This window comes from Zonotrichia leucophrys, chromosome 3 (genome assembly GCF_028769735.1).
Source record: "Zonotrichia leucophrys gambelii isolate GWCS_2022_RI chromosome 3, RI_Zleu_2.0, whole genome shotgun sequence".
In the NCBI taxonomy this organism is placed as follows: Eukaryota; Metazoa; Chordata; class Aves; order Passeriformes; family Passerellidae; genus Zonotrichia; species Zonotrichia leucophrys.
The window spans coordinates 12,946,626-12,955,810 of record NC_088172.1 but is presented as its reverse complement, the minus strand read 5'-3'; the positions used below and the strand labels follow the sequence as shown (position 1 = coordinate 12,955,810).

At 37.7% G+C, this 9,185-nt stretch overlaps 1 protein-coding gene across 7 annotated transcripts in view; it reads left to right on the top strand.

The window, feature by feature from the left end:
• Positions 1-1,672: 1,672 nt before the first annotated feature.
• FILIP1 (filamin A interacting protein 1) overlaps positions 1,673-9,185 on the top strand; it is a 108,139-nt gene continuing 100,626 nt past the window's right edge. For 4 of the 7 annotated variants that reach the window (XM_064707408.1, XM_064707407.1, XM_064707412.1 and 1 more), the window contains exon 1: positions 6,489-6,907. The gene's annotated coding sequence lies outside the window, so the exon portion shown is untranslated. Of the gene's footprint in view, positions 1,741-6,488; positions 6,908-9,185 lie in introns of those variants that run through there. The other 3 variants (XM_064707409.1, XM_064707411.1, XM_064707410.1) reach the window with 3 other exon arrangements.

The window sequence follows — 9,185 nt, the reverse complement described above, 5'->3', positions numbered from 1 at the left end:
AGGTTTTGGTTCAGATAGATTTCCTAAGCAGTTGCATAGGCTCTACATACAAAAGAGAGGGCTTTAGATTTGTTAGTTTGCTCTTTGGCACGATGAACATGTGGTTTAAGTAAGTCACATATGATGGGTGGTGTTCCAGCACAGTGCTCTGTAGTCAGAATGAAGGTGGCAGATTTTATATTCAGCCCAAACATGGTATAGCTCAAACTTTTTCCTGTAATCCCAACTGATGACTTACTGGTAATAACAGGAGTAGCATTTGGGGATTTTTTCACAGAGGATGTTTTCCAACAGATATGATTTAAAAATAGAAATCCTTCTGCTGTTTCCAAAATCAAACCAAAACAAAAGTATTTTTGTAGTTTTTGTGCCAAAATATACAGAAAGTTTGTATGCTAGTATGGGCAAAACTGACTGTAAAGCAAAAGAACCTTCTTTCCCCCCAGATTTCCTATTTCCACCTGCACTTGTTAGTATTAATATTTTGTTATCTATATTATCCTGCCCTTTCAACAGTCAATAAAAAAAGCAAAATTAATCTCTCCTAACATTCCCCAGTAAACACTGTGCTTAGGAGCTGTTCTAAACAGCACTGCTTAAAAACAAGTCCTTTTTAAGCACTTTTATCTATCACTGGCAGGCAATGTCTTTTCATAAGCAAGTTACTGGAACACCAATTTAACTGAGCCCTCTTCATTATTGTTCGCCACATTTTAAATAAAGGAAAGAAGAAAGCAGATTCCTCTTCCCCACATCTGTGAACATAAAACCAGAAAATGTAAATTATGCCCAATAAGGTTATTTTGCATATATCCTCTATTTCTTTGCATTGAATGTAAAGAAATATTTGATGTTTGATCAAATGTTTAATACTTCATAGAGATTAAAATCTTGAATCTCAAAACTCTGCCTCTGAACCTTGCAGAAGTGTTCCTCAAGCACAGATTTGGGCCTGAATCTAAACACCTTATCCCTTCCCTCTTCTCCTGCTCAGTTGCACACAAATAATTTGTACCAATGCTGTGACTGTCTCTGAGAGGTGTTTGTGTACAGTTTGGTCATGGAAAGAGCTCTACAGGAAAAAGTTAGATGGACTGTTATTTACATGTGGAATACATCTATGATTTATCTCTGGGGCATCTTGTCCTGAGGTTTCCAGGGAAACAAAACTTCTTCCTAGCCTAGCTGTTCCTAGATAGAGGAGTCTGGGCAGGCACCTATTTTTAAACGATTGAGATGTTTTAGGCACTTCTTCTCCACAGCAGTTCAAGTCCTCCAGATCCACAGATTAGGTAATAATGAGTTTAGGCTCCTGTCAGTAAAATCTGGAGAAGCACTAATGAATGAGGGTTGGCTTACAGTGTCTCAATTGCAGTAGGATGTGACCGGTCTCAGCTCGTAGTGAACCATGTGCATGGCATTGAGTGGATGGCAGAAGCCAGCGTTTTATAGGAAACACAGCTGCAATCTGGGGATGTGCAGGGGAAAAATCCTCCCCCTAGCCCGCAGAAGACCAAGGAAGGAAGGAAGGGATGGTGCAGGATTGGGTGAAAGGAACAGAGCTCCCTCTCACCGTGCTGTCCCGCGGCCCGTGATGAGTTAGCCCTGCCGCTGGTAGGTGGCACTGTGCTCTTGGGGATGGCAGAGCAGAGCTGCGCATCCATCAGCTGCTGCCAAGGACAGAGCCATCCTTCCTGGGGAGCTGGCCCTTGGGTGCCACGGCTTTGATAATAAATTCAGGTGATCTGTTTTGTTTGGAGAAAATACTCTTTGCTCCTAGTTTACGCGTTTACTGTATAATGTTGTTAGTTTGCACACACTGCTGTGTTTCACCTCAGAATTCTTCATTTCATTTGAAAATTATTAATTTGTATGAGGAGGGGGGGTCGGGGAGGGGCTAGTAAAGAGATTTCCTCTTCAAGGTTTTTAATAACCACAGAAACTTATTTAGAATTGAACAAATTGCGAGATGTTGAAGGCCACTGACTAACCGTCATGGTCTAGGAGCTTAAGCCAGCTGAGATCAAACTGGAAATAGATTGCAAAGGTTGGGATTGCTTGAAACAGGAAGTATGATTTACTCTTGGACTTATACATCACTGTGGCAAATTATCCATGTTTGATTTATGTAATCTTTCTCAAAGGTGTGCTTTAATTTGCTGCAACTTGCTGTTCTGCATGAAGAAAATTCCACAATCTTTTCTATGTAGGAGACTCTATTAGCGTATGAAAATAGTTTATTCTGGCCTTAAAAGCAAACAGTCCGTTTTCAGGTCATTTTTATCTTACTTTTTGGGCAAGTTGCATACCACTCCTGGGGTGTGGCAGTGAAGCTAATAAGATGATTTACTCCATTTCCAGAGGTCTGATTTGACACTGTCCTACACACTGATGCTTCCTACTGTCTCCATTTGACCCAGCTGTAGTGAGAGCCAGGTTCTGGTGCTTTGGTTCAGAAGTGTTCAAACGTTTTCAAATTATTCTAAAGTTAGCACTATTTTTTTGGTCCTTTTTGGAGACAGGGTTGTGCCTAAGTCCCATGGGTCATCTGATGTTCTTGATGTGGCTGTATATCTAATTGCCCCATATTTGATCTGCACCTCACTTCATTTGAAGACACCTTATGGGATGGCAATATTTTTCTTTGTACAATGGAAAAATAAATATAAAATAACCGAAATAGACATCTTTTAATATATTGCTTTCATTAAGATTGTAACTTCTAAAAAAGAAAAAATGTTTCTTGAAGACAATATATAGATCAAGACAGCATATGAAGAATTCAAATGAAAGACACCCTGGCTTTGTTTCACTGATAAAGCATGCAAAACTATTACAGAAAATACTATAACATTCCAAGTGTTCCTGGAGGTTTGTGACTGTGGTGGGGATCTTTTTGGCAGGATAATACAATAGACAACTAAACTGAATCTATGAACTAAATGCAGAAATATGTTTCTTTCTTTGGTTATAAAAAAGTAGGGGCTGAAATGAAAATATAGCAGACCTAACAGCTAAAAGGCAACATCGGCTTTTGTAAGGTGACAATAATATCTGGAAAACTGAAAAAATCAATACCTATCTCTCCCAAAATACAGACTTGAGGGGGTGTAGCCAAGATCTTATTAATCAAAACATGATTCAACACCTTCCCTTCCAACAAACTGTAAAGAAGCACAAGTTATACTGTAAAGCCAAAGCAAAGCTAAAAGCAGTAGCATAGTGTAAAATAATAGAGATCTATGGAAGTGAGCAATAAGTATGAAAGCAGGTTATCACAAAATTGTGGTGCATTACCTTTCAAGCAAATGAAAAAATAATTTGCTAGAAACTAAAATATTGATTATTTCAATGCATTTTAAGGAGCAGCTTAATGAAGAACTCACAGTGGTTGCTCACACAGAATTATACCAGGACATACAGTTAAGAAACTCTAAGTCTATTCACATAGATTTTTCCCCAGTATATTGGTGAAGTTAAGGCTGATGTAAAATATTTCAAAAGGACAAAGGTAGTAGGCTGTATCTCTGAATGCCTTTATGGCTAAGAGAATGAGATATACTTGTACATCAAAGTGATGGATGGCTGAGGTAAAAAGTACATAGTAATACTATTGTATGTGTTCCAGAAAAATCTTATTTACAGGCATACATTTTAAGGTCAAGAGAATCCAGTAAGGTCAGAAGAAGACATCTGTTTTGATCTTCGCCATAAAAACCATAGATTTTCTGCCAGTAATTTCTGCCTCAAGCCTGGAATTTCTCTAGAACAGCTCATATCATAAAAACTTTTCTTTCATTTTCTAGCAATGCAAGTACAAAGAAATATGATTGTGTGAACAGTGACAGGCCCTCATCTGTATTTGAGATTAACATTATCTTTGAAAATGGCAACAAGTCTTGCTGCTGCTCTTCTCTCTCTAGTGCCACATTTTGTTCCCTTTTTTTGCATTGCTCTGGCCTTTGGTTGCTTGATTGAAATAATACTGAGATATTTGGCTTCCATTACAAATTTTCTCAGAATTATTTACTTTGGACTCCATTATCTTGGTTGCTTGACTAAGAGAGAACATAATGATCAGAAATTAAAAGAAAGTTTCTCTTTAGACTTAGTTGGAGAATGTCGCTAAGACTTTGGTTGATGGTCTTTATTGACATTAGGACCTAACATATGATGCCAACCTAAAAAGTCTCCTTCAAGGTTTTTCCTTTTATTTCCCACCCTCCACAACCTATTTGTAATTATTTTTTCCATCATTCAGTAGGGGAAACATTTAGATGAGAACCATTTTCATACTGCACAAAGTTAAAAATGTTACCCTTCCAGTATTTCTGATTAATTACACCTTTTCCCATACAATCTTTATATATTTTCTCACTCGTAAAACCTAATCTATTCTATTTTACCTATTTTTTTTTTTCTGAAACTCCTCTGGTCTTGGAGGATTATATCCATGGTGCACAGCTGGGGAGTGAGTTTGCAAGTGTACAAGAATAAGCAGACTCGCACCAGCAGGTCACTGTTGAGACTCACCCACAAGGGCTGGCAGCAGAGAATGCCTCCTAAGAAGTTGTATTGTTTTCCACTCAGTGAATGTGCCAGGAACTAATGGGAGAGAAATGTTGAGAATAGCTTGGGTTTTTTTGAGATCTATAAGCCAAGTTAATTGTTTTGTTTGCCTGATTTATTATACTTGAATGAATAAAGTGCTGTTAGTACTGCACTTTGAGCAAGAATTTAAAGCCAGAATAGTCCAAAAGTTATACATCTGGTTGGAGCACCCCAATTTTAGGAGGGAACTAAGTTAGAGATTCATTTTAGAATGCGGATATCTGTATCTCACTTCAGTTCAAAGTGGAAGCATGTATACCAGCAAATTTTATGCCAATATATTATTTGTCTCTAAAATAATCTTCCAAATAACTGTTTTTGAAAACCAGAAGTTTTCCCATTTTTTTATACGTTCTAACTATTCTGTCCAAGTCAAATATTGAAATGCAAATGGAAATTAGTGATTATTACTTGGTCTCCAAAACAAAATATATTTGACATGATGGTAGTGTTTGGGACTTTCATAAATGTGTCATCAATGTCTTAATATCAGTTACTTGACGTAATACCTAATATTTACTTCATTTTCTCTTTATGAGCAACTTGGGAATGAAAGTATTTTTTCATTGTTCCTTGCTTGTTTAGATAATGACACAGATCAAGCAGAAGTCATTCCAGAGACAGGGTTAGAGCACCAGGCTACAGCTCATCCCACAGCTGCTTCCTGTGAGGGCTTGTACTCACCCTCTGGTATCTCATATCCTTGTGGCCAATTATGGTCCTGCATGTTGAAACTGCCACAGTGTGATATCTTTTCACTCCCCATCCTACCGCTTGCACAGAGACCCAGCATCACTGCAGGGTGCTGTTATGACCTGCTTGAATATTTTTTTTGCTCTGCAAGGTTGGTGTGTCCTCATGTATAAATATCCACAAGTGAATTTTTTAGCATAATTTTGCTTTTTTTCCTCATCTTCTTTCTTCCCTGCCTCTTCACCTAGCCCTAGATCAATACCTCAGACCATCACTAGAGAAAAGCCTTCCAAAGGAGGCTCTTTCTGCATTTAACTCTGAAGTACTGCTCAGATGAGAACAGAGTTGTTTGGGTAGGGAATTTTCCTTGCCAGAGACATTTTCAGAGGCTCTTATGCCATGAGCTGGTAGAACCTTGTTCTAGAATCTGAGATCTGCAACATCTTTGAGTCTTGATATCATGACAGTTCGTGGGCTGAAATCTAACTGAATCTGAAAGCTGTCTGATGTTACTGCTGGTCTGTTGATTAACAGACTTGTGGCTTAGAATTAGGAATAGTAATTAGATCCAGAAGCAAGTGTGGATACATCAGAATGCACACAGCCCTGGAGTAATGTGTTCTGAATACTCCTGTCAAACCAATTGTGATTTGTGTGGCTTTCCTTTTCTTCACTGAGAGACAGTATAGGAATGCTCTTGGTCTGGGAGAAGAAGGTTGTCTTTGGAATAAATATCACAGTGAAAACTTTCCACCCTAAGCCTTCATTAATTTCTCCATGTCATCTTAGTATATTTAAACTCTGTAAGAAATTATGCTGCAAAAAGTTCTTCCCACGTGTAATTTTTCCTCAAGTGAAGTGCATACCTTTCAAATTATAAACTTCCTACTTGTCCTAGGAAAATTCTCACTGTATAAATAATTGAACTCATCTGCAGCGAACACAAGTATTCTTTCTCTAGCAGTCTAAAATATATGCCTAAATACACATCTTGTACTTAGTGCTTTAAATAGTAATTACTCCTGTGAAGTCACTGGAAGCCCTTAAAAGGATTTGACAGTTTCCCCACAATCTTTCAGTGAATGTAGTAGCTGGGCTGTGCAGTGCAACATCCACTGATAATTCAGCAGCTGAGGAACTCAGCAAAGCCTGCTCTAAACTTCTCAGCTGTTGACAGGCTTGACTTGCTGAGAACACTGGTTAAATATAGCACAAGCGAGCTGAGCTCAACAAAGTCATTGCTGTAACACTGTGTGAAGAGACCAGAAGAGGGGAAATACAATCTGAGAATTGAACTGCCAAAGCCTAACACCACCTAGCAACAGTTGAAAAAACTTTTAAACAAAAGTCTGGGTGAGACACAGACAGAGTATACCTCCTGCTTCTCCTGCCTGGGATTTCTGCAAGAAGCAGCTCTGGTCTTCTGCTCTCTACCTTGTTTCCTTCGTTACTTCAACTGCTGGTAGACCCCGAAAAGTGGGAAAAGTTTCTGTCTTTGTGATCTCCTGAGTTGGATCATTCAACTCCTGTGGCAGTGCTGTGGGACAGGCTACTGTGATCTTGCAGTGTAAAGGATATATTCCTAGGTCCGTGTTGCTGACAGGTAAGACTGAGTTAACCACTCTGTTGTTTTTATTTTTTTCACAATAACTTTTATTTTCTAGTGTCTTTTTTAACAAAAATTATCTTTTCTAATGTCTATTGTCTCTTTCCTTCTTTGAACAATCTTCTGAATTATTTGGAAATGTCAATAGATGAAAGCTGGAATAAAAGTTTTAGAGATTTTTTTATGTTTTCATGATAGAAAAGCATTGCTTAAATAATTTTTGCAGTTCTGAGAACAAGCAAAATGAACTAGCCAGTAGTAATAAGAAAAAATGTGCATAGATTTTGACGTGTATCTTGTTTATCTCTGCTTACATGCACACAGAAGACAAATCAACATTTAATAATAGAATACATATCATCTCTGACCAGTGATAGTCCAGTAGCTATTAAAAGCAGTGACAACCTGTGTGAGAAATAAAAGGAAGCAGCCTTTCAGTAACAGAATTAACCAAATAGTTTGTGGCCCAGCGCATTTGTACTTTTTTGTTTTCTTGCAAACTTTTAGGACACACCTGGTGCCTTTCATACTGCCTTTGTGACAGCCACTCTTGGTTCTTGTGCTTATTTACATAGGATGAATATTAATTTCTGCTGCTTTGATTAGCAGAATAATACAACTGTCCTAAGGACTGACCTTATGTTCATTGTACCTAACTGTGCTTGAGCTGGGTCATTGTTGGTAAAGTGAATGTTTCTATCAGCAAAATCATAAATGAGAAGCCAGTTCTCAGATGATTGTTTTACCCTGGCAGCAGGATGGAAGCCTGCTTGTTGTTGGAAATGCATATCCCATGGCCCCACAGTGGTCATGTAATTTAGGGGAAGGAATTGCTTAGTGTGATTTACTTTGTCTTAACTGACAAAAACTGTTTGATCCATTGGAGAGTGAATTCCGCTCCTCCCTGCCACCTCTTTTAAAGCTGTTTTCTGCAAGCAAAAAAATCTAGTGCGCATGAATTGTTAAGAGACTGATTGTAAGTTCATATGCAATATGAATTTGGTTATGGAGGCAGAGATTTAAAGAATGCACTTACCCTGTGCTAAAACCCTGTTCACAGATTTATGTAGAATTGTCTCAGATGAAAAATATTTGTCCTAAAGAAGGAATGAACTAACTGAGTCTGTGCTGAGTGTCTGTGGTGTTTGACACAGTCTGTGGACACTGGGACTGCCTCAGGGAGATGAGAATGTCTTGCTTTAGCTAAATAATTCTTGTTGCATCCCTGCATACTACATAAATGACATCAATACCACATCTTAGCACTGGATGGATTGGATGGAATTAAAATACTCTGAAGCAACTTGTACTTGGTGACTGAGAATGTAACTGCTTGTGAAATGATAAAATAAGTTAAGTATTAGGATGGAAAAAAATTCTTAAAAGGAAAAATTAACAGAGTGTACATTTTTTTCATAGCAAGGGGTACACTAAAGCACTTTTTGGCAGCTATCATTTAATGTGATAATCATTATTGTGGAATTACTAAAGCACTATGGGATCCTAAATCTAAGTCTCAAAAGGAAACTTTGGAATTACTTTTTAATAAGAACATATCCTGAGAAAGTTATTTTTTTCATAAGAAGGCTACACAGTGAGAAATAAATCTGAGACAATATGATTTGTACAGTCTTTGTCATCTTGACATTAGAGTGAAAATTACTGCCTCTTCTCTTTAATGAAATATCTGGCAAATTAAACTGCGGAGAAATGACAAATTTGACCTTCTGAAAATGTAGGGATGGCAAAATCTGGGAAAATGCTATGGTAATATTGACTCCCTTTTTGGTTTAGTTTTTGCTCAGTTTAATGTGTGGTTTTACAACTTCCCTCAAATTATTAACTTGATAACTGTCAAATGAAGTGACATCTGAACAGTCTAGTAGCAACTTCAAACTCTAACACATGGACTTGTGGTTTTCCATACATCTGTCTTCCTTCCCACTTCAAAATGGAGGAGGAGGCTAAAATTACTCTTTTGAACAGGTGTCCACAAAGAGGCTCTGGGATTTTCCAATCAAATCTGGAATATGTAATGTGGCTATTCAACAGATGGTTTCATATTTGAAAGATAGCCAATTCTTCTAATGACTACAGTGAAACCAAGGTCGATTTTATATCAAATCAAAAGTAATTTATGTTTTGGTGATACACATTTTTGTGGGAGACAAGTAGACATACCATACTCATTTATTTTCTCCCTCATGCATTATTTTGATTTTGTTTATATTTACATAACTGCGGAATGGATGGTGCCTTTCATGGTGCTAAAGAC